The sequence below is a fragment of the Rhea americana genome, unplaced genomic scaffold (assembly GCF_003343005.1).
Source record: "Rhea americana isolate MKP2758 unplaced genomic scaffold, rheAme1 scaffold_6, whole genome shotgun sequence".
Classification (NCBI taxonomy): Eukaryota; Metazoa; Chordata; class Aves; order Rheiformes; family Rheidae; genus Rhea; species Rhea americana.
Window position 1 is genome coordinate 11,483,962 of NW_028186756.1, and position 24,519 is coordinate 11,508,480.

At 38.2% G+C, this 24,519-nt stretch overlaps 1 protein-coding gene across 1 annotated transcript in view; it reads left to right on the plus strand.

Moving 5' to 3' along the window:
* Positions 1-24,519, plus strand: part of PCDH11X (protocadherin 11 X-linked) — a 512,224-nt gene that overhangs the window by 329,430 nt on the left and 158,275 nt on the right. The window lies entirely within an intron of this gene.

Below are 24,519 nucleotides of genomic sequence, written 5' to 3' on the forward strand. Positions count from 1 at the left end.
GGGAGCCCTCCGGCGCCGGGCCCCTCGCCGCCGAGCGGCCCGCGAGCGCGCGCGGCGTGGACCTCGGTGCCCCGCAGCCGCGCTGCGGGCTCGCTGCTTGCGGTACGGGCGCAACCCTGGTCGGCGCCCTCCCAGGCTTGCGGCCTTGGCACCAGAGCCGTGTTTCTTTCTGCTTCTCTGCAGCGTGGTTCGCTCCCAACCGCCCAGCCTGCTACGCGGCATATGCCGTGATTTTTAAGAATCACATCTTCATATAGTGTTAATAATTTATGTTTTGTGTTTTTGTTTTAAGGTGACTTTTTTTGTTTTTGCCTTGGCTGATACTTCTATGCTTCCAGGTGAAGTGCTATGGCTGTTGAGGTGACAGTAATGATACAATTTTCTCCAAAATATTCTCTCCCTTGTGTCGTCCCTGTAGGGATAAGTTGCATTTACATCAAAGAGCCATTCCATTCTTAGCCAGTGTATACTTATTATTAGTACATTCCCTGTATTTGCAATTATGCCTGTGAAGTTTCACTTGCTATTTTTTGCCAAGATATTAAAAAGAAAGAAAAAAGAAAGAAAACACTTGGAAGAAAGCTTCTTGGGAACCCCCCGGCGCCCAGCAGGTGCGTTACACTCTTTGCGGGAGGCAGCTGGGGAGGGCTCGGCTGTGAGCGGGGCGCTGGGGCGTCCCCGCGCCCGCCGCAGGACGGCCGCACGGCCGCGGGGCGCTCCGGGAGCTTCCCCCGAGCGCGACACCTGCTCCCCTCTTCTCCCCCGGCGCTTTTGCTCCGTGCTCTGCCTGCTTTCCAGCCTAGGACTGTAACACTGGGTGTGAATGAGGAATATCCCGTGTCGTGGCTGCCAAAGTCCTGGGTAGCTGAGGAATATTGCAAAAGGGCTGGTCTTGTGACTTGTCACAGTTTTGAGTGAGCGGTTTGCTTTGTAATGTGCCTGCATGTTGTAGAAATCAGGGTCCAGCCTTCAGTGTTGTCTGATCAGTCTTTGAAATTTATTTTTCTTGACTTCTGCACTCTGGATCATTTACCTGAGAAGAATAGCATTAATCCATAGGAGAAAATTTGTTAGTGCTTCTTTTTAATGAACAGAATTGTCATTATTCCATTTCGTCATTATTTCACTGCTCCTTTGCTGATGAAATGCAGAGCCTTGGTTTTGTTCTGGGGTTTCTTCCCCTGTTCACAGTCAGTAGTAAATACCGTGCTCCCTTCAGTTCATAGACCATGGCAAAAGCCACCTCGTGGATATCATTTCTCACTGTCCAGTGGATAATAATAAACATTTCCCTTTAAAATAATTACTTTGTCTTGATTAGCATATTTTGTTTGCATGCTGATGGAATTATAACAAAGATGTTATTATTTATTGTAAAAAATTTGCTCACCATGTCTTGCTGTCCTGCAAGGTTGAGCACTGAGGACACCGATATGAACAGTTAATCCACTGCAATAATGCAAGTTTCCTGTCAGCAGGAAAGATTTAGTGAGTGATTCAGCACCATCCACAGGGAGCTCATTAAGCTCCATGATGTTTGTTCCTGTTAATTTAATATGGCATTGCATACAAGACTGGCTCCAAGTCTAGGCTGCAGTGTAGGTAGAATGTAGCCAATGGAGTGATGACATTACATAAAATCAGTTTTGAGAGAGGTTTTCTTCCATCCCTGATTTGAGATTTTACATAAAGTTTCAGGTTATTTGGGGATTAAATGCAAAGTAGCTATAAAAGAACAGATTTGTAGTTGTACAAATGGGCACCTGGACTTTCATTCCTTAAATTAGAATGCCATAAATTACAATTATACATGACATTGCTTTCAAGCACATTTTCTAACTGCCTTGTGAACTAGATGGCCTTTTCTTGGGGGGAGAGTATGATGAATTTGAGCATGGGTTTTCTGTACGGTTGGTGTACTGTTTGGGAGCGGGCGACGATTTGCTGCCTGGTTTGCCACCTTGCACTCTGTAAGGCAAGTGGTCTGCATTAGCCTTATATCTAAGCACAGTGACCAAATACCTCTTTCCTTTCACGTTGAGCAAAAGACAAAATGGCACGCCTGCTACTTTGCACACACAAAGGGGAAAGAGAAAAAATCTTTCTGGGGGAAAAAAAAGGGATTTTTGTACTATCAAGACTGTTACTGCTTAGCAACTTAGTAACAGTAACTGCTTAGTAACTGGCGATATGACTACTCCCTAACCACTTTCATGGGACTTTTTCTATCAGTGAGATATGTATTACATGTTAAGGTACCCAGGAAGAACCTATTTACACATTGATCTATTGAGTTCTCAAGAGAAATTAAATAAATAAAAGTTATATAGATGTGATAAATTTGGAGGAAGTCTTTAATCAATTATTAATTGATTATTCACATGAGCACAACATTTGCAAAGATCAAAACCTAATTTTGACAACATATGCAAAATTTTCCTTTTGAATTTAATAATATATTCTCAATCTGTTGTTCATTAAGGTGAACATCTGTGAATTCATTAATTCTCCTCCAAGCTTGGTGCACCGCGAACTTCATTTCTTTAACAAATTTTCCAAAGAATAATCCCATTACAAGCTTAGTTTATGATACATGCAATGACAGCCTCGTTAACATACTTATCTTTTTTGTCTAAAAAGTCTTTGCAGCAAGATCTATTCCAGGTTGGGACTGGGCAGTAAGACCAGGGAGTCTTTTTGAAGAGACTGGTCATGGTATTTGAGATCTCATTATGTGGGTCTTAATATATGAGACCATAGATTGTATGGTTATTCTTAGCTGTAAATTGCCATTTGTAAGTTACAGAAGATTCAGTTTTATCCAGCATGATGCGTTTGCTGTATTTTCTATATTGTTGTAAATTCTCTGACTCTTTTTGCTATTTGACATAACTATTTAAGTGAAATTATCATAGTCCTTGATTAAATTTTCAAAATATAGTGGGGAGAAGAAGGAAGAAATAGGCTAGTAGTTCCACCTGCAAACCTTACTGTCAGCCTTTAAAATGGGAATTTATGAGTAAAATTGTACTCAGAGTACATAGAATCTATAGGTTCCAGACAGCATATTCTTCCCTCTTACAGAGTACAAATGGAACCAGAATCTGCATGTCTAACCACTTCAGACACATGTATAGATAGCTACCTCTTCTTTCTTTTACATTTTTTCCAAAGTTAAGGGTAAATCAAATACGCTGTTTCAGAAAAAGCGTGTTACATGCAGTATTGATCTGACCAGTCCACATTAGGACAGCACTGAGTAGAATTTGCAGCTGTAGAAGATTGTCGCTGTGTTCCTGTGTTTAATGGAATAACTTAGGCATAGAGACAGAAAGAAGTCTATACAAAAATGAGTACAAGCACTTTTAAATAGAAACCTGTAGCTAATTTTCAATCCTGTAATTGAATTTGCAGGATAGCACATAAATAAAGCTAGGTTTTTTTAAAGGTTGGATGCTTTTCACTGCATAATAATATTTTGCTGCCGTGTAGTGCTTTCCCATGTATTTTCCCCACATACTGTGCAATGACATCTCTGTGCTGCATGCACTGAAAACTTTACCCGTGATGCAGCCTACATGCTGCTGCAGCAGCGAAGCTTCAGAAATACATGCAGGTTGACTGCTTGCAAATAATTGATAACCTGCTAGGTATGAGTTGTAAATTTGCAAGTAGCATGCTCACTCAGCAGTACACGATCCCTGCTGTGTATTATCCTAAGATGGGGTGCGAAACTGATTCTTTAAAGGCTTTTTGATGTTATGTTTTTTTGTTTATTTGTTTTTGCTCTTAGTGAAAGTCGGAGGTAAGCAGTTCTTAAGAGGCACAGTGCCAAGCCTGAGCTTTGAATAGTTTCATTGAAAAGAAATTTGAATGGAACAGGATTAAATTATGTTAAGAAATGCATCACTTTTTTATATCTTTTTCTGACTACATTGAATTACTTACATTTAGTAATTAAGCAGAAGATTTTGCAAGTTACTGGGTAGAATGTGAGGACTGTACTAATGGTTACTTTACAGTGACTTTTTATCGGCGGTGATTAAATAATGATTTCTGTAAGCTTAGATAGTTGTGTCCTTGAACTCTGTGTTACTTCACAAATGTGTGTTAGATTACATGCATTTGAGATGGCATGTTATGAAGTACTAAGTTCTCTCAAATCTTTTCAAGGTAGGTGGAAGCCAGGGCCGCCCAGGTTGAAGCAGAGGATAGCAAGCTCACTGCAAGATCTGAGTCTACATTATAACTTACGCTCTTAACATTTTAAATAATCCATTGATCTTTGCTCAACAGCTAATATCTATAATAATGTCATATTTGACATGGTCTGAAGTCAGTTAAAAGGCTTGTATTATAGCTATATTATAATTGAGACATACTGGGAAATGGAAGTAAAGAATTCTGCTTTTCTTAATAGTACTATTTGCAAAAATGAAAGCTGACTGGAAAATCAAATGAATTACCTGCTCTGAAACTTTGTGTCCACTTTCTCCACAAAGTGAATTTAGATTATCTCTACTTTAAAGAAGAAAGTATTTCAAAATCCTGAGAAAAGGTAGATCTTTATAGAGCATGTACATGGAGAATTCAAGTATAGTTCATTGAACTTTGCCCTATAAATAGGAACTCTGCAAAACACAGATTGTCATTAAGAGAAGGTAAGTGGACAACTATGTTTCATATGTACTATGTAGCTCAATCTACTTATAAGACTTACATTCCAGGGAATACATTTTACTATTAAGTAAGGTGTGGAAGAAGCAAACTCATGTACAGAACTGCAGAACAGGCTTGAAGGCACTGCGATGGCTGCAGATTATATCCTGGTATGTGCAGTCACTCTCACTTCTCCTGTTTGGAGGCAGCAGCAAATATCTGCCTTCAGCATTTCAGTAGTGCCCTGGTTTGGGGAGGAAAATAGCAGGCTGTTGCATTCTTTTTGAACTGGTCAGTATTAGTTTTGCTGTGTACTGCACTTAAATTTTGAAGCGCTTGAAGATGACTTTTGAGAAGCTTTTGGTAAAACATGAGTGCATGGTAAAAAAAAAAAACAGTAACTTAACAACTCAGTTAATCTCATCCAAAACAGTATCTCATATAGCTCCTTGAAGAAAAGAGTTTATTGCATGTTTTACTCTAAAGAACTTCATGTAGGGAAGATTTAGCATCAACAGTTAACTGTGCTTAGAAAATTTAAATAAAAAAAAGGTTCTTCTAATTTGTTGTTATTGACTTTTTCTACTTTTTTGGAGGGTAAGCTTAAGAGCTTATTTAATTAGGAAAGCAAAGGTTGATTTGTTTTTTACCACACATTAAGAATAGAAAAACGATACTGCGTTGGCAGTGAATCTGTTGGTCCTATGACAGATTTGAGATTAAGTTCTTACACTTCCCTGACATTTTGAAGTAGACTGGTTTTGTTGAGGAAAAGAGAGAGGCAAAGGAAAGGTCATGTCTCTCTTATCAGGCAGTCATATTCTCCTGTAAAATAGAAATGTCTGTTTAATGTCAGTGAACAGCCCAGATGGAGATTCACGTTGGAGCAAAACATCTATACTTTATCTTATACCTCAAAGTTTATACTACTTAAACCTTGTGATAACAGAATCCTAAGATATTTTAAGATCAACATTCCTCTAGCATTACACCATGATTCTTCATTCATGCACTGTCTTTCTTTTCCTCTTTTCCAAAATGAACTTGCCTTAACTCTGTATCATCCAGACAAAATAATCCTTTGTATCACATATCTAAACATCATCTAAGGCTCTGGGTAGCCAGGCTCAGGTTACTGTGTTAAAATATTGCACAGTTTTTGCTCAGTGTCTTTTTTTCTAAGTACTTTTTGCTTCCTTGCTGAGTGTGTAGCCAGAGAAGCCAAGCAAATCATTGACCGAAGTGATGAAGAGTGTTGGTGCTACAGTGGTGCTTATAAGGCACAAAGGAAGGGATGGTAAATAAAAGCATACTGCCTACATAAAATTTGACTTCATAATTCCTTTGAGCTCTGTATAAAGAACAACTTTGTTTCTGTACTACGTTTTGTTTTATTTCATCTCTCTCCTCTGTCTTATGGATTTATTTCTAGCATGTATATATTTACCTAAATGATTTATTTCAATAAATCATTGCTTTAAAGCTTTTCTTTCCTGATAAAACAGGATTCTGTTCTTCTTTGTAACCTTTACAGGCTTTATAAAAATGGAAAAAATATTGTTGGCAGTCATGATAGTTTAATTATAGTAATAAGAGCATTAGCTTTTACCCTACTGGTCTGTAGAGTTATGTTTCTAAACTATTACTTTTCCCTGCATTAAAATAAAAGGGATTTAAGTGCATTTTACCTTGAGGTTAAATGTGTGTATGTGCATTTGAATGTTATGTACACATGAGTGCTTGGTGTAGAACTGGGTAAAACTGGACCACCACATGTTAGTAGATGAGTGTATTTTTTTCTGTGCCTGTGTGTGTGTGAGTTGTTTTTCACTAGCTACATATATAGTTTTTTCTCAGTGTGCCCTTTTATGTAAAGAACATCTTTCAAAGAGAAATAGGCTGTTCAAAAGCTAACTCTTTCACGTTATTTCTGGCAATAATTGGTGAATGTTATTTAATAAGTAATGGTTGAAATAACTCATTTGCAGAAAATACCTATTAAGGAATTTTAGAAGTGATGGGAAATTATATTATATCCCATATTCATGCAGTTTGATTTAATATAATATTTAAAGTAAAGTATGACATTAATAGCTTATAAATAGTTTCTTATATTCCAGATGTATTTTTTTTAAATCCTGTAGTATCATAAATAATGACGTGGCATTATACTTTAATCTGTCAGTGTCTCTGTCTTTATTAGGTATGGTGGCAAAGCAGCAACCATTGAAAAATAACTGCTGAGTAAATAAAGCCAGAGCCAAGGTTTCAAAGATTTTCTTATGTCAGATTATATCTGTGACAATATTTCTCAAACTTAGGTATTAAAGAAAAGCCATAAACAGAGTTTAAAATACTGCAGTGTGTATTTCTAGCTAAGCATTTGGCGTCGGGTCATAATGAGAGCAACAGTGATGGCTTGGGAGATTTTAGGCATAAGCATAAAAATCAGGTATTCTCACTTGCTTTCCACAGGCACCTGTGTTTCTCAATTCCCTTTCAGGAATCAGGTAAGTGGTAGAAAGACCCTATTGAGGATGATGTGCTTTAGTCACTCAAGGCCTCTGATAATAGAGGAAACTTTTTAACAGGTAAAAGAATAACAGAAATTGGAAAGATTGTCGTTGGTGTTTTAAAAGTGTTTCTGCATGCATAACCAAAGAGTTACAGACTGCTTTTCTTTCTGCTGAAGCCATTAAATACAAATCTGTTAACATCAAGGAGGTTTTTCTTATTTAGTCAAACAAGGGACTTAATTGCAAGTCTTCCGGAGTCTAATATTGTAAAGCAGCTGAGATCAGTACTCGGTTTTGGGGAACGTTTTGGTAGCTAAGATTCCAGGGGAAAAAAAATAGAAAAATTTCATTTACATTAGTGTTTTATACTCTCTTTTCTTATTTTTTCTTTTTTTTTATATTGTCCTGCTCTACCTTTTTAATTATCTCCTACTTCATCTCTATTTTTTCAGGACCTTCATGTAAGGTCTTACACTCTTGTGTGTGGTAATATTTTTTTTTCCTTTCTTTTTCAGGGCTGGCTTCTCCTTAGTTTCTTCCATCTTCCTCTTGGGTTTCATTTTTCATTCTCAAAATTTTATTATTTCTAATGTTTCATGCCTTCTTCTCTTAACTACCTTGGAGGCTTTTTAGTAGAAGCAGGGGAGACACACCGAATTGCAGCACCCTCAAACCATAGATCAAAACAGGCATGTTTGTTGCCTGTATACCGATACGGCAACAAAGGCGGTTATATCTGTAGAGGTACCTTTACAGTGTTTTGTCCTAGATTTCAGGAGCTAACTTTGAACAGACCTGTGTGTACCATCTCCTTAAAATATTCTGGGACTGCTTTCTCTTTTCTCTTAGAGGCAATGAGTTGTTCATATATGGTGTGATTTGTTATCATCTACATTACTGTATATTCCTTTCCAGATCAAAACACACAAATGTCTCGGGGTCTCTTTGGAAGCTTTAATCTTTTTATGTAGGTTTTGTTGAAGAGTTGTTGCTTTTTGACATTCATGATAAGTTTGATAATTACATTAATAATTATTCTTTCATGTTTGTTATTTACAAGCAAAAAAGCATCCAATTCTGGATCTCAATAAGAAATCCAAATTTTAGTTAGAGAGTTAACAGCAATTGAAAGCAAATTCTGCTCATCCCAGAAAGAAGTAGTTGTGTTTTAAGAGGAACAAATAATTCTGGACATTTCTTGTGCGATCACTCTGCCACACCAGAACGTTTATGTCCATTTATGAGACCACACGCTTGGGGCTGGAGCCCAGGCCAGTTCCCTAAGTAACCTTTCTTTCGTGAACCCATCATTTTCTACCCTAAATCCCTAGAGTAACCATTTAAAAACTGGGAAATCAACGTGTCTGTTTTCAGTTTACAGAACTTTTCACTTCACCACTGCGTTTGTATGTGAACATGTGCTGAATCTGTGCAATTCAAAGGAAATTTAACTGTTGGAGTTTCTAATAAATTCTTAGCTTATCCATCTGTATAACTTGTATTAACATGTCTGTTAAAGATTTACTTACAGCATGTAGATTTTTTTACAGAAATGCTTCAGAAAATCGAAATAAGAGAAAAGCAGACCGTAACAACATTCTGTAAATGTACAAACATTAAAAGCTCTGAAAGCTTTTAAACTAAAAAAATTCTGATTTCTTGCTCTTATTATAATTAACCAAGGGTTTTACAAATCCAAAACTATTCTGCATTGCAGTCTCTCAAGCTGCAATATATTGGATTCTCCTTGCCCTCTTCCTTTCAGTGACCTCTGGGAATTTCCTGCTCTTCCCGTACTGTCAGGCCTCTTCTGTTACTTTTTGCATTTTTGTATTGGTATTCTATTAGATCATGAGAAATTATTGTTCTAGAACTATAATTAAATATAATTTAACCTTACCTGAGAGTTTACTTCTTAGAGCTAAGCATTGGATGGACAATAAAAGTTGTTCTTGAATGAGATGATACATGCTTTATTTACTTTAAAAAGCAAAAGAGAGAAAGAAAGAAAAACCTGAATTGGTTGCTATTATTTTTTGTTATTATTCAAATACAATGCAAGTGTTTACTGTCTCTCTCGAAGTGGATGAACTTGCATTTTTGTGTGTATAAAATACTGTTTAGAAATGGAGAGCTTCAGAATCTTACATATCATTGGTCCTCTGAGTCACAGTCAATAGGCTACATTTTCAGATAGGTTTACTTTTTTTTTCTCCTAAATCTTCATGGCACACTAGAAAAATTTCCATGTAGTTTTAATTTAGACTGAGCTGTACTTCAATCTGGCCACCAAAGTTAATATCCAAACAATCTTTTAATCTTCTTTCACCGAAAAGAGGTCTCCTTTATTTAAAGGGAGGAAATGGCAGAAATATTGAAATATTTTGGCAGAAATACTGAAATATTAAGACATTTCCATTGGGAGCGTGTGCTAAATTTTGCCCGCCAAAATGTTTATTTTTAGTGTCAATAATCATCTAGAGCCAAGTCATAGGCCAAGTCTAGAGCGCCCCTAAGGCTGTGCGTATTTACCCATCAACTTCAGGATAACTCCATGCAGAGAAGCCAGATGCAACTGTCTCTTGAGTAATTCTGTTGTAGGAAGATATCTTGTAGAGACTTCCTTTGGGAAACTGTATATATGTAGGGCTGTGAATTTTCTGAAATGCTTCATATTCCATTCTTTTACCATGTTACTAAACATGTTTCCTTGTTCCCTACAACAGCCTTGATTATTTTCTATTTTGTCATAAAATATTTGCTCAGTACCAGGCATGGGAAATTGGCAGTCATCTCTGCATTTTTGCCTTTGATTGCTAGAAGCTTTGAACCCTTACAGAACATTTCTCAATTCAGAGGGGAAAAGTAAGCCTGGCAGTTGATTTCCAGCTTTTAGGAAACATGCAAAGCAAAATATTTATTTACAGTGATCACATCCCTATTGTTCTCTAGACTATAGGAAACAATAATGCCTAATCAGATACTTCTGCAATTCAGAACCTAAAATTATCTTGACTTTTACAAGATTGGCTTTAACATTTATCTTACTGATTTTATTTCTCCTGTTTTCCTCAGACTTTTAATGGCAGGAAAAATGAAGATAGTTTTGCATTTTTCTAACATCAGAACAGGAGATTTTATTGCCCATTTGTCTGGCCCAAGTTAATGAGAACATATTATCTAGCATCATATGCTAGATATTAACTGTATTTATCAAGAAGTTATTTTTTGCATGAATCTAACATCATTATTTTTGACCTATCTGCTATACCTCCTCTGAATTCAGCAACTGAAAGGGATTTACTAGAAAAACTGACCCCTGCAACAGTGGCAATGGTGGCATAGCATGAGATAGAGCTGGGATCCAGCTCAGCTTCTCTTAGCTGTGTGGCATCCTCGGTGTGTGCAAGTAAAGAAAATGTTCCCGAAACAACTAGATAAGCATGTTATAGGACATTGAACAAATTTTTGATCTAAGAGGAACTTGGCTGGAGGGGACATGAATTGAAGGAATTTAGGGAATAGTAATATAATCAGTGCCTATGAATTACTAAGAAGCTGTACTTATACACTATGTAGAAAAATTTAGGTGAAGTCTTCAGGCCATACGAAGAATAAGAAAAAACTATGAAAAGTATTTAGAAATGCAACGTTTCTTTACACTTGAGAAGAAGAAGAAAATAAAATACTGAAGAGCTCTGTATTTAGTGAGCACCATCTACCTTCTGCCTTGTGAAAGAGCCTGGACTCCTGTGCAAAAAATAGGATGTGATCATGTTCTTAATTAAAGATAGCCTCACAGTGTACCTATGACAAGGAATAAATTAAAGCTCTAATGGCATCCTTAATTCACTGATTTTTGAATGCTTGACTTTGCAATTTAATTTTCTTGAACAAAATAATTTGGATCTTATCTTCTGAAGTTTCGCAGGACTGGGAAACTTACCTACACTGAGTCTCATGCTATTACAGTCTTGTAAAATGAACATCTATGTCTGGCAGGCTGTATTCCCATGAACCTTTCTAGCATCTGATTATGCGTCTAAGTCAACATATAGCCGTTAATTAACAGATACTGTCTTCACTGGGATTTAAATCAATATTTTTCAAGCCTAACACTTTCATATTTTAAAATGTAGTGTCCTAATTCAAGGTAATTTGTCAATGGTGAATAAGAGTAAGATCAGGGTTGGCCATTACTGGAAATTCTCCAGATACTTCTTTTTAGAAATTTTTTTAAGGGAAAAAAAAAAGTCTGTGAATTTTAAAATTTGTCTGATAATCATAAAAGAGTAGACTATTTCCAATTTCCAGACCATACTGGTTGTGGTCAGGAGTTTAGCCTAAATAGTGGAATGAGCATTTGTGTTTTATTTGGTTAATTTTTTGCATATCTAAAAGTGTCAGTATAAAGAAAAACTAAGCAATCATATAAATAATAATCAGCTAAAACTAAGAATGACTTTCCTTTTCCAGGTCATATTGTATAGCTGCATTTTTACAAATAGCCTTGAGTTATTGCGTGTTCATCTTCCCTTTTTCCCTGGACATTCCAGATTTATTTCTCTCTAAATACATGTCTCACTGACATTGTGATAATGGTCCAGACATGCTCAGAAAAGCTGGTTGTTTTAGCAGTGACCACTACAAATGATCGGCTCGGTTCTTTCTGCGCTGCGAGGTGATCTGTGCTTTCATGGTCAATCCAACATGCCTCGAGCATATCCAAATTGCCAGGTATCTCCTGGCTGTGCCGTGCAGCTTTGGAGGCTTGACAGTTTGGGAATGGTAGACCCAGCGTGCATAAAGTGTGTAGCAGGCTGTCCGATGGCATGGAAACACTAAGTCAGTTTGTTCTTAGTGGATGAATTTGGTACCTTTGCATCATGAAGTGTTTTCCCAGAGGAATATGTCATGATTGAAGAAACACTGTTTAAAAAACGGTTTTTCATGCTTTCCAGAAGTTTAAAATGGAAGATACAGAAATTTTCTCTTTTCATTTTGCTAATATGTTTAAAAACTTATTGGATAAATTTACTTCTTTTCTCCAAATTGAAAACTGAGCAAATATTTTAGCTTCATTGAAATGTGCCTTTATTTTATCTTCATTCTATTTATTCAAAATGACATACTGTTAAAAACTTCATTTGCAGACATTTTCATTTGGCTTTGAAAAAAATCAAAATGTTTTGAAATAAGTTCTCTGATTTTCTAAAACTCTACTGATGCCTAATCCCTTTTCTGTAGTTTTTACAGGTAACTATAGGCAAAGTTCCATTTCATGATGGTTTTGGGCAGATTAGGTCATAAATGCATCTCTGTGTTCTGCCATCGTTTCAGGTTTTGAAATGCATTTATATTAAGCTTAGATAAATTCCATGTTTAAACTTTTTTGGTTTCTTGAGGTCAGTGAAATAAGAATGACAGTTTGTTTTTTTCCTTGTATCTCTTTGTTTTCTTTAGGATTTAATCTTTCATTTTTAGGAAGAATAATGCAAAGAAATGTCGGCTTGTGCTATTCCACGGCAGCATTGGATCTTGTCATGTAGAAATGAGTATCCCAGACCTGGTCACTGCGTGTAAAAGCTTGCTGTAACTTTTCCTACCTTGCTTACTTGGGTATCATGCAACATAACAACTCCCTTACTTAACCCTTGAATAATTTTCTTCAAATGCAGATAATTCAAAAGCTACTGCATGATTGTCCCTGAAAATACATATACAGGAAGTTAAAAGGAAGAAAGTTAGGATGCTAACGAAACACAGTGGTGATGATGAGTTTTGAACGATGGTGAATTTTGCTTCATCGCAGGCAGGAAAACAAGACTGTCCTGTAGCCAATCCAGCCTCATAAATAAAGCACAGACACCACAAATTATCCTTTTCTCCCTTGAGAGTGACAGAGCACTGGCACCGGTTGCCCAGAGAGGTTGTGGAGTCTCCTTCTCTGGAGATGTTCAAGGCCCGCCTGGGCGCAGCCCTGTCTAAGATGCCCTCGGTGACCCTGCTGAGCAGGGAGGTTGGACTAGATGATCTCCAGAGGGCCCTGCCAACCTTACCCATTCTGTGATTCACCGCCTCTCACCCGTAGTGTGCATGTTTTCCAGCAGCTCTGTGTGCTACTAATCTGCATTTAGGTATGCAGCTGACTCCCTGCTGGATAGTTACTCACACATACAGTGTTCAATTTACCACTTGGGATTGAGGCCTTTTAAAATGCCTCCTGTGTTTTAGCATTTTAAATAATGTGTGCCTTAAATTTTGATTCACAAGCTCCTTTTATCTAGGCCAGCGTGTACCACCGCGTTCGCTAGCGTTTCCTTGTCAGCACTGCTGAGCGTGCTCCAGGCTGGCGACGCGGCGAGCGTGCCCTGAAGCTCTGCTCGCTCGCTGCTTGCCGTCCCTCCCGGCTCGGCCGGCGGCGGCTGCCCGTTTGGGCCGCGCTCGACGAGGTCTGAGGCCCTGCCAGAGCCTCCCGTTGGGCGCGGCGGCGGCGGCGCTCCGCGCTGAACTCGCCCTCCGACGCAGCGGGGCGCCGGGGTACGTCCGCGGCAGCGCGGGGGGCGGCAGGCGCGCCCGGGCCCCCGTTCGCCGGGTGGCCGTGTGCGCGAAGCCCGGTTCTGCCGGGGACTCTGAGGAGGAGACTCGGGCGGGCTGTGGTGAGGGGAGTCTCGGGCTCGTGCCGAGAAGCACCTCCGTGGGTTTCTGACCGCGTCCCTGGCACGCTGATCTCAGCTGCCCGGGTGTCCACGCAAACGCGGCCCGCCGTTGTTTTGCTCTACTCGCTTCTCAGGCCTGCCTAAATCTCCCGCTCTCGCGTTCAGCTTGTGCCGAGAGAAGCCAGCGCCCCGCTGCTTTTGCAGCCCTCCTTTTGCGGCATCCTCGCGGGGCGCCGGGAAGAGCGCTGCCCCGTTAGGCCCTGAGCCGGTCGCGCCGCGTGCCTGCGCGCCGCGCGCTGGCCGAGAGCGTCGCGCGCTGACCCGAGCGTTAGAGCGCGCTGACCCTGCGCGCAGCCTCTCTGTGGGGCAGATGCAGCCTGGGATGTTCTTCCGTGTCAGTGCTCCTAGCAAGCACTTACACTTTGATCCGTGAGGGAAATAGTCCCTGGGAGATAAGCTAAATAGCAAAGCAAAAATCAAACTGCTCTTTCCATGTAACTTTGATGCCCTAGAACCTAATTTACTTTAAGCATAGAACTGCCTTAACTTTAACTGGAGGCAAGGTACACTTCAGACTGCTTTTTTTAAGAAGTGCCATTAACAGTATTAAAGTGTTTTGTGCCCCATAAAAGCATAGGCTGTTATTTACCAAAATACCTTTTTATTTTTTTACTCAATTTGAAACATGTTCTTTTAAGACTTGTTTGGATTCCACTAAATTAACTATTAATTTATTGCAAAACATTTATTTATCAAGTTACTCTTTCAAATACTTTGTTACTGTAAATATGGTTTACCCTGTTTTGCAATTCTCCTGCCCTTACACAGCAGGGACACCATATGCATGTCCAAATCGGAGTGCAGCCCATCTTGTTACACAACTTGGGCATCCCAAATTGTTTAAGTAGCAGTGATACAGCAGTAATGGATCAGTGTGAACTCTGACCTCCAAATAAATGAAAGCCAAGGCTGTCCTATACAAGCAGGTGCACAAAATTAGATTTGCAAATTAAACTGCAAGATTTAGGTTCTTAAATAAGGTTGCCTTGATTTTTGTAAATATTAGCCACTTACTATTCCCATCCACCTCACCGGGATAGGTTGGTCTTCTAAAACCGTAAGTGGGAATGTAGCTTTAAGCACCTCATTCTGGAGAAGAGGATAAACAGTAATTGTCCTTGCGTCAAGCTTGGATCTCTGATCTTCTGATTTGCGATATGTTGAATGCACTTTTATTAAAGTGCATAAATGATTCTGGCACAGTAATATTGATGGTTTAATTCTACAACAAAGCATATTTCTATCTACAGATAAATTACGTTCAAAACAAACATTTAGGGTTAACTTCTGTAGGTTTATATAAAATGTTTATTCTGTGATTCCTAATAGAGCTATAGGATGCTGAACAGCAGCTGCCCATTACATTTTCACTCCATTGAATGCTGATTTGTGTCTGAGCTGGGAATCTTTTCTTTTGCAGAAACGTTGTTGTTCAACAAGCAAAAGCAGCATACTACAACTCCAGATTTTAGTTAGAGAATATGCTTAATGCAGGTTGCTATTCCTTCTTCCCTATAAATCCGCACAGATTTTGTTAAATTCTGTTGTCCACTGGTCTGAAATCCCTGCTTAGAGTAAAGTAGCTTTAGTCTCAAAAGGAGTTAATACTTTAGGCAGTGCAGGCTCAGTAGAGCAAGTACATTAATATTTTCATCAATTCCAGCTAACTTACTGTATTTCACTGGTCAGATCTGATTTGTTTGATGAGACATCACTGAAAGATGTTATCTATAGTGTAAGCTTAGAAATTGATTGTAGCAGATAATTCAAGGGCGTTGGTTCATGCCTAAGGCAAGAAATACTATTTTTCTCTTCATTTCATTTGCTCTTTTATAACAGCTTATCTTTGCCAAACTGTATCCACCAGATTTGTTTATATACATGTAGAATACGTATAAATTTGTTTGTACATGTTAAGTTGATATTTGCCAAGGTATGTCTGAAGGCAGACATACCTCAGGCAAATCAGATCGACATTTATATTTGCATTCAAAGCTACTGTGGTTAATTTATCTTATTCTTGAATGATTAAAAAAAAAAGAACTAACCACCAGTGTTTTAAGAGTATTGTGAAATTCACATTTTAAACAGCCTCCACTGATACTTTATATATATATATATATATATATAAAACGTGTGTGTGTGTGTGTGTATATATGTATATGCATACAAACATAACAGTCTTGTCTTTGATAGCTGATATCCATTTGATATGTATCTTAAAGCTGAGTATCCAGCTCTCACACTGACGTTCTTACATTGATTGGCATGACAATTTTCTGTTTTTCTACCTTGTGCAGTTTCTTTCTTCGTGGGTAAGGTTTAGAGACAGCCCTCTGCTTTTCAGTATGAAAGACACCAGCAGCAGTTTATTAAGCATGTCCCAAGATACTGTGTATTTCAGCTCTTTTGTTCAGTTCATCGTGGGTTTTTTCCCAGTAATAAGGAAGAGAGAATTTATGGTGATGATTCAGCTGAATACTTAAGGTACCATTGAAAGGTACCACTGTATGCCTTTATCGTTATCACTGCAACTCCTTTGAGACTAGACATAAATATGTTTCCTTCTGTACAGTTGTCGTTCTAACCATCTGGGAAACGTTGACATTCAAAGTACTAATACAGTACTATCAATAGTTCCAGTCAATTAAAGCATTATTTAAGATAAATATATTTAATATATAATTTTTTTCATTCAGGAAGAATTGATTGTTTACTACTTTTTCCATAATTGCAATTAACTCAGATTACTCTGCTACTCATGACTAGTGAGCAGTGCTAAAATACCCTACTTTAGTACACATCATCTGGACACAGCAATAATTTGGACTGCATTGGACATCATCTTTTTTAATTTCTAAGATTCAGGTAATGAACAAAGTCAAAGCTTATCAGGACAGTATATTTTCTTCAGTGCTTTTAGTCTGACCGCAGACCAGAGCTGCTAGTCCTCTTAGAAAATCAGGTCTATATCCATGACAATAATCCATCTTAGTGCTTACAATAGAGTTTTTTATGTCTCCCTATCTTTGTTGCTTTGTTTTATTAGGAACAAGCGTCCCTTTGTGTGACCAGCGTTGATGCTGTTTGACCTCCTGTCTTGATTTCACAATATACTTGAGGCTTTTATGTGCACAAATTTATTGTAATAAGCATTGTGCTAGTGATTGCTCAGTGAGAAAAACAGGCTTCTGTGGAAGCTCAGATCACAAAGCTCTTTGATTTGATTAATGTTTAATAAATCATTAATTCATGAACTAGTAGTAATGAATTTAGTACAAAGAACTCTTTTTGTGGTCAGGTACTGGTCTGGCTTGTCAAAAAGCTTTTATTCGGTACTTGGAAAGCCAAGTTACACCTGTAAGCAGTCATACCAGTGTCACTACCAGAGTAAGAATGTGTATTTTCTGATGTGTCAGTTTGAAGTATCACTTCTGCCTAACATGAGGCATGGCCTGGTTTCTGGCGTGATGTCTGTGATCTCTTCTCTTCCTGTGATACATTATAGTTTGAATTTATTGGTCCTTTTTTATCGCAGTATTAGTTATTGGACATTAGGATATCCTAATGGCCAGTGGCCTCCTTGTGTGGTGATTTGTGGAAGAGATGTTCAGTGGCTCTTCTGTACTGACCGTGTATAACGGGATTGCCTATGCCCGTGAGGGACTTGAATCAAGGAAGAAGTGACTGCTCCCAGTCCTTTGATTGTGCTGTTTAATCCCATCACTGTGTAGATCCAAGGTTGTTTCTCAGTGTGCATTTCTCACTCATGCAAAATTATCAGAATATTCATGTGAGGTTTTGCACAGAAGATACTTGTTTTCTCCTTAGGAGAGTCAACACTTCTCCTTAGCTGGAATTACTGTTAAAGGTGCTGTTGTCATAGTTCCAATTAATTTCCTGTTAAACGGGAATACTAATGAGCTGCAGTGATAAGAAGAAGTGCTATAGGGGTCTGCAGAGCTGAAAACTAAAGTAGCTAGCTGTCTGTTGAGTTCTCGGTGTTATGATCTCTGTTCTGCCTTGGGAGGCTCTGTGATCGTCTTTCTGTGTATATACTCACCTTTATGTCACAGCACAGCTGTGTTTCCTGGCCTGACACTTGGCTTGGATTGCCTTGTCTTCTCCACTGCTCAGTTGTATCCTTGTGTATTTCTATGAACATCTGCATCATTGAAGAAAATTGCTTAATGAATAGCAAAATTTGGGCTGTCCGTATTTCACAGATTTCAGTGGAAGAGATACTTGACCTATCTTAATTAAAATAATAATAAAGCAGGGTGTTTGTCTGCTCCTGAATATTAGTGCTCAGATTGCAGCTATGGGAGTCTGTGCCAGGCATGAGCACCAGCAGCTCTGGAATACCTTCAGGACCTTTTGACCAGACTTGCGCGACCACAGTCTTAGCCTCGTGTCTTAAGAGTCCGAACACTAGGGCACCATTTGACACCATTTCCTTTTCTAGGTGAAACATCTCCTCCTACAGAATATTAATTAAAAGAACAAAGGTACTCTTCTTTATTATCACATCAGGATTCAGAGTCCACAAATAGTATTATTCTCCAGAAAGGTTTTAATATGTGCCTGTCTCTATGTTAAGGAACTGGAGATATAAAAGTCTGGGGCAGGTTTTTGTCTCAGTTCTGGCTCTTGTGTTTTAATCATCTATTCTTATTATGCTTCAGGTTACAAGAGGTAATGCTAATCTGTCATTGTGTTCTGAGGAGTTGCTCTTAAATGTTGATAAAGTTCTTGAAAACAAATTGCTTTAAAAGGAATCTTAAAGTTTAGGCATTAAAAACGATAATAAATATTACAAAAATAATCGTACTATATTTCTGATTTTCAGGTATTTTATTTTTAATCATAACTTTCTATAATAAAAATTACTATTTTGGAAAAAATCACTTTTTCAAACAAAGAGCCTACCATAAATTCTGGCAATTATTTTGATGCTGAATTAAATATTCTACATTGCTTTTTCTTAGTAAAAATGTTCGTAATCAGATATATTTCATCAGCTTCATTACTATTTTCCTTTTCTGTAATGTATATCAAATAGCTGTGGGGAGAGTAGGGAAGACTCTGCAGTGAAGTATACTTTTTCTATCCATAGTATTTTAACAGGAATCTCTAAGTATATATTTGTTTTGTTAACCTGTCCCTCAGTGTCTGCTTAAAGCCTGCTGAAGCCATCAGAACTTTGGGTCAGGTCCTACAGAAACAAAGCACATTTGTGTTTTAATTTTTGTCTAAATAACCTAATAAAGTCATAATGCTTTATCTTCCAAAAACATCTCATTTGAAATTAGCGTGTTTCTCCAGCACTGTATGGGCTGTTTATACATCTGCTTTCTTAGCGAGCCTACCACAAAACGGTGAGAAAGAGCAGAAGCCTGCTGTTGTGGGTTCCTGAGGGACCTAGCCTGCTAGATCATGGAGGCCGTCCCTCAACATGCCTCAGACCATTTCCCCAGAGGCAGTTTATTTCTTTGTCACTGCCCTCACAAAGACATAGAATAAAGGGAAATTACTCAGCCAACAAAAAGCTGAAAAGGAAACTGAACCACCCAGGGTGCCTGCGAGGGCAGACGGCTGTGTTTTGGCATACATTGAGCAGAAGAGCATCCCAGAGCAAACCTGGCAGAACGACGCTCAATGAACAAATTTACTTGACAAATTTCACCTCCTTTTCTGCTCATCGGCAAGCTTCCATCCTTACGAATTTCTTCTTCTGAGTTACCTGTTAAGTATTTTGTGTAGACAAATGTCAGCTCGTGAATTACTCAGATGCGCGGCTCTTCTCATTCCTAGCCCGCACTCATTAACTCCTAACCCGCCTGCTTCGTTAAATGCTCCAGATTTCTTATCCCACAGGTAAAACATACCTGCAAAGAAGAAAGCAAAGCATGGTCAGGACCCCTTACCAGAATAAAGTTTTGTATCCAGAAACTTTCCTTCTGTCAGAGCAGAGAAATAAACACCCATTCCCAAAATGCTTGCGTGCAGGTTTACTACTGGGCAAAGGAACTGAGGAAATATTAGCACAACTGTTCCTTTGCCGGGGTGCTCCTCGCTCGGTGGAACGCTTCCTCGGGCCCGCGCGGTGTTACGGAGGCCACGCACACGCTGGTCGCGTTGCTCCCGAGCTCCAGCCTGCCCGAAGAGGAGTATTAAGGTGCTGGTCATGGCACGATAGGGTGTTATCCCTTTGGGGAGCATATCACTCCTGGGATTTACGAGGAAAGTTTCCTGGGATTCTGTTTCTATTCACCTCCCTTTATGAAGTTTATTGTTAAAGCGAAAGAGGTAATATGCACTTCTGTGTGTAGGCAGTTGTCCTGGTGAATGGTGATAAGATGGCTAGGAGCCCAGAAAAGCAGGTCTCTGATGATGATTTCTTGTTTGTATTGCTGTTGGAGGAAATAATAGGTCAAAATTAGATACCTAATTACATTTTGGTTTCCAGCTTTCTATCAACTCTTTCATTACAGTTTGTGGCAGGTATAGTAGCCTTTTTTTAATTTTAGCTGAAAAATAATCTTTTTACAATGTTGCTAAATGGACACTGTGATAAAGACTGTGGCTTTAGAAAGATTACCACAGGTATCAATACACCATGAACGTTATGAGCTCTGATATCCAAGGACGTAAGCGGCATCCCATCCCATTTTTCAGTAGTCCAAGGAAGGGATGGACCAATGAGGGCATTTAGAGTTAGAGAAGCATATGTGTCTCTAGGGAATTGGCTGAGAAAGAAGCAGATTTTTGTTATTTCTATATCCTATAACACTTTCATAAGGTCATTATCTCTTCATCCTCCTACAGCTTTCCTACAAACACGGTACTCGTTTTCACAAAACAATGAATTTTTCAAGCAGATTTTCAACTTTTTTAGTATTGCATGGATTAGTAGTACAGAAGGTGAAGAAATGAAAACCCTAGACACCAGTTGCTTTTTATTTCCTGCAGAAATGAAGGAAATGAACTCAGGATTGCTCTGATGTGGTCTTACCTATAGCTCAAAGTGTTGAAACGATTCTCCCTTGATTGCTACACAACACTTTGGTGATGGAACTCGTTCTCACCTGGCACTTCATCTCCCTGGTTTTACCACCTCTTTTGCTGTAGTCTGTCAGCACAGCTTGAAAGGATATTGATTAAGGGTTTAACTCCCTCTTTATCACAGCTAATTATAATTTTTTGTCCAGGTGCTAGATTTGAATATGTTGCTTTTGGAGCAGCCTCCAACAAATGAAAGGATGATTAGAACTTCAGTGAGCTGTTCACTCAAAATTCTGACTATCAGCTAGGAAAATGAAAAATGGTATTTATAAAGAGTTCAAAAAGGAAGAATGTCCAGTTTTCTGAGGTATCTGTTAACAATCCAGAGCTTATCTTTAGAGTGAATACATGCTAGTTTTCATATTAGAAGCTAGCTTCCCTCATTTACACTGTTGTTTTTCTAAATCTTGTGGGGATTTTCTGCACAGTAAGCCCCCAAATTTTGCTCAAGAATTAGCCTCTGAGGGAGCAAATGCATTTCTGAGTGAGATGTGGAGAGCATATTTTTGAAAATATAGGATGAATAATTAACTCATGTCAAAGGTCTTGATGTACTAATTAAATATACTTACATATCTACAAGCATCAGCACAATGACTTTTGCTGTTTAATTTTTAATCATGTTTACACATTTAAAGAGTATGTACTGTAGTGAGATGCTAGTGTACAGAATTTTCTTGTTACTGCATGCTCATTTTCTTTCTTTTGAAACTAAATAAGTATTTATATTTGCATCTTAGCATCTCAAACTACATAATATTTTGGTTAATCTGGGAAGCAGGTTGAAGCTGGGCTGTTTAGGAAGAAGGAACAATGCTAATTAACTTTGTAAGCAGTAAGACTGATGTTCTTTTTCAGTTTCTCGGTTCAATTTTTCTGTTCCATTTTCTGAAAATGGGGAATTGATGTAGGATATAGTTAGATGTTTAATGTGACAGTTTTCATAATTGCTCACGTGAGTAAGCATCTTTCCAAGTTTTTTCCACAAATGTAGTCAATATGCTGCTACTGTTACCAGTTTGTTGCATCCAAATTACAGAGTAGATTGCTTGTGTTCTGCATCAATCTTACTGTCAAAAATCTTACAGTGGGTACAGCCTTAAGGCAAAACCAAGATTTTTTTTAGTGTCATTGAAGTCTTAATTGTCTGAAGAGGTATTATTATTTGAGTTACAATAACACTAACATTTACAATTTAAATTATATAGAGTTAAAATTAATGTATGCTAACTTTCTCGTATCTGCCCCTCTGTCTGGTGTTATGTGACCTTTCTACTGTCTTGCTGATTCCTAACTAGGGTAGATGGCTTCATTCTGGAGGGAGATGAGAATACTCACCCCTGTGAGCATCCAAGGCCTCCATAGGGGAAATATGACAACAATGCTGATGATTTCTTCTTCCTCACCCTTTAGTCCAATCGGGGTCACCTTCATCTGCTTGCTAACATGCTCTGTACGTTGCTCTTTCTTCTTGGGACTGCTTATGTCCAAATTTCCTGTATAGAGTGTTTTTTACATATGTTGGGTATTTGGTTTTTGTTCTTGTTAACCCTAAAACAGGTCTTACCCAGCTCCCAAGATTGCATTCTTCTGACTATCTGTTGACCACTGATGATTTTTTTCATAGCGCTTTGATCTCTAGTATCATTCTGTGCTTGTATTTTAAGGCCCCGGTGGTCATCCCATGCCTGTACTCCTCTATGCTGCATTTTATTCTATGATGGTCATAGTTCATTTTATCTGGAATAGCTACATGTTACTGCTATTTGTTACAAAATCTATACATATTAAATTGGGTGTAGAAATGCTTTCCTGATAAATCTCACTCAATTGTGGAATCTATGGGCGGTCTCTCTTCACAACCGAAAGAGGAAACTTGATTACTGAAGCACATACAGTAAAATTCATCTTTCAGGAGCTTCTGTGTCAAAAGGTTAAATATTGCAGAAAAGCATTAAGTGGACTTGTCCCTCAAGTCTTAAAGAAAAAAAAAATATGTAATGCTGATTTGATACAATTTTAAGCACAATTTAAATAGTCACAGTATCCTATTATATTAATTGTGTGATGTCTAAGGCTTCTCTGTATTGACTGTCATGTTTGGGACTGTTTTTTTGTCACTTCTTTTTACTGCAAAAGATTAGGAGGAAAAGCAGGAGGAAAAAATAATTCTTGCTGTATCTCTGAAACATTTTCCTTTTGTGGTATATGGTAGGCTTTCATATAGTTGTTTAAGCTCTCAAGGATTTTGTAGTGATAGATTAGATCTGCTAATGATTCTGAAAAAGTAAGATTCGAAGGGATAATGAGAATGTACATGGGAACAGGATATGGGGCAGAAGGGGCTGTTACTGCATTGCCGTGCCAGTACAAGAATGCTGCGTGGTTGCAGTGATGGACCCAAATGAACAATAACCTTTTTTGAGCAGGTTAAGTTGTCAGCCTGGCCCTAAAATATTCTTCTTTGTGTCTTACTGAGTTAGCTGTAGCTCCTGAGAATCACCACATGCTGTTTTTATGCTCTTACTGTGCAAGGAGAGATGTCACACCAGCTGGCTCTTTCCCCCTATTTGTCACTCCTGAGCTTTGCCAAAGGTCAGTATGTGAAGTTTTCTGCTTGACTTTAGAGTCTGATGTTTGATGCTCTACTAAGGTTAAATTATCCGTTTAAGCACTGTCTGAAGTGGGTTGTCCTTTGTTCACTATGCTCTTATTTGAGTCATACTATATAATAAAGAATGAATGTAAAAAAGAGGTTACAGTTCACTCACAAATTATTATTTGCAGAATTACTGGTGACCTCTCATTAGCACTTACAAGTGGCAGACCAGCTCTTGCAGTATTAAGGAGATTGCATAATGAAGATTCATTAATTAAGATGTATGGCTAGCCAATATACTGTTCATTACATTGATCTTAGGATTGGATCAGACTGTGAGCAACCTTTATGTAACTGAGGAATGAAAAGGGGAAGTGAACTACTTTAAGCAACTTCAAAGTCAGCTTTTTTGGATTTGCCTGCTCTTCGGAAGAAGGCTGAATGTATTGAGAGGTAGTTTATTCTTTCACTCTTATCTTTAAAAGCTTTCTTTTTTTTTTTTTTTCCTTAAAAGAAGATATTTTGTTATTTAACTTTCTGAAAAGCAGGATTTTGTGTAACAATTCAGTGTGCTATTTCACAAATGAGATAATTCAATTTTACATTTTCATTACCTGTTGTAAGACATACCATGATTCTATCTACTTACGCATATATAGTCTGTTTTACAATGTTGCATTTTTAACAGCCAAATTATATAGGTATGTGAAAATTACAAACAGAATGTCTATGACACATTTTATTCATAAACATGCACCATATATTTACCAGATGTCACCTGATGATGAGGTTGCTTCTAACTTGATTGATTTATAGGTTTAATGCAAGTTAAGGTTGTGATGTGCCCAGCTGATTTGTATTTTCTCATTTGTTTTTATATAAGGCTCCAGCCTTATAGCTTCTGTTTTATGGTAATAGTACTTCAATAACTAATGCTAGTCTTTTTTTTTTTTTTTTTTTT